The sequence below is a fragment of the Dipodomys merriami genome, unplaced genomic scaffold (assembly GCF_024711535.1).
Source record: "Dipodomys merriami isolate MVZ:Mamm:240054 unplaced genomic scaffold, mDipMer1.0.p SCAF_317, whole genome shotgun sequence".
Taxonomy (NCBI): Eukaryota; Metazoa; Chordata; class Mammalia; order Rodentia; family Heteromyidae; genus Dipodomys; species Dipodomys merriami.
The window spans coordinates 988,498-990,666 of NW_027204682.1; positions in this window are offsets into that span (position 1 = coordinate 988,498).

A 2,169-nucleotide genomic window follows, 5' to 3' on the forward strand; every position below is an offset into this window, starting at 1 on the left:
TTTGACAAGATCCAACACCCCTTTATGATGAAGGTTCTGGAAAAATTAGGAATCCATGGAACATTCCTCAATATAATAAAGGCTGTATATGACAAACCTACAGCCAGCATTATACTCAATGGTGAAAAACTAAAGCCATTTCCTCTTAACTCAGGAACAAGACAAGGATGCCCACTCTCTCCACTTCTCTTCAATCTAGTATTAGAATGCCTAGCTACAGCAATAAGACAAGATGCAGACATAAAGGGGATCCAAATAGGGAAAGAAGAAATAAAACTCTCCCTCTTTGCAGATGACATGATCTTGTATTTAAAGAATCCCATAGACTCCACTCCCAAATTACTCAAGCTGATTCAAAACTTTGGCAAAGTAGCAGGTTATAAAATTAACCCCCAAAAATCAATGGCTTTTCTATATGCCAACAATGAGAAAAGTGTGGCTGAAATTAGGAAAGCAACTCCATTTGTAATAGCCCCACAAAAAATAAAATACCTAGGAATTAACTTAACCAAAGAAGTGAAGGACCTCTATGATGAAAACTTTAAAATCTTGAAAAAGGAAATCAACACAGAACTTAAAAAATGGCAAAACCTCCCATGCTCCTGGATTGGCAAGATTAACATCGTGAAAATGGCAATACTTCCCAAGGCTATCTACAAATTCAACGCGATACCTATCAAAATTCCACCCTCATTCTTCAAGGAAATAGAGGAGGCAATCCAAAAATTCATATGGAACAATAAAAGACCCCGAATAGCAAAAACGCTCCTCAACGGAAAGAACACTGCTGGAGGAATATCAATACCAAATTTCAAACTCTACTATAAATCCATAGTAATCAAAACAGCTTGGTATTGGCATAAGAACAGACCTCAGGACCAATGGAATAGAATTGAAAATCCCGAAATGAACCTACAGACCTATAGCCACCTAATCTTCGATAAGGAAGCTAAAACAATAGAATGGAAGAAAGACAGCCTCTTCAGGAAATGGTGCTGGCAAAATTGGTTAACTACATGTAGAAAACTAAAGCTAGATCCTTATATATCACCCTGCACCAGAATCAACTCCAAATGGATCAAAGACCTTGAACTCAAAGCAGACACTCTGAAAACATTACAGGATGGAATAGGAGAAACCCTAGGTCTCCTTGGCTCAGGTCGAAATTTTCTGAATAGAGACCCGGAAGCACAACAAATCAAAGAAAGGTTGGACAAATGGGATTGCATAAGATTGCAGAGCTTCTGCAGGGCAAATGACATAGCTGGCAAGATCAATAGAAAACCCACCGATTGGGAGAAGATCTTTACTAGCCATACAACGGACAAGGGTCTCATATCTAAAATATACTTGGAACTCAAAAAATTAAACCACCCAACAACAAATCCTCAAAGAAACAACTGCCCAATAAATAAGTGGGCGAAAGACTTAAAGAGAAGCTTCTCTGAAGAAGAAAGAAGGATGGCCAATAGACACATGAAGAAATGTTCAACATCCCTAGCCATAAAAGAAATGCAAATCAAAACAACATTGAGATATCACCTCACTCCAGTTAGAACAGCAAAAATCAAGAACTCCAATAACAACAGATGCTGGAGGGGATGTGGACAGAAAGGAACCCTACTTCATTGTTGGTGGGAATGTAAACTTGTTCAACCACTTTGGAAAGCAGTATGGAGGTTCCTCAAAAGACTTCACATAGATCTCCCCTATGATCCAGCAATCCCACTTTTGGGCATTTACCCAAATGTTTACAAACAAGACCACACTAAAGCTACCAGCACAACTATGTTTATTGCAGCATTATTTACCATTGCTAAGATATGGAACCAACCCAGATGCCCCTCAGTAGATGAATGGATCAAGAAAATGTGGTATATATACACAATGGAATTCTATGCCTCCATCAGAAAGAATGACATTTCCCCATTTGTTAGGAAATGGAAAGGTTTGGAAAAAATTATATTAAGTGAAGTAAGCCAGGCCCAAAGAAGCATAGGTCCCATGGTTTCCCTTATTTGCAATATCTAGTATAGGTATGAGTCAAGCCGAAAAGGTCAGATAATGTGATGCTAGGAAAATGAACCCTTAAATATGTATTTTAATGTTTTCGTTTCTTTCATGCATGTATTTCTAATGCATTTATAAGATTATTTCTTTGTTGCTTTG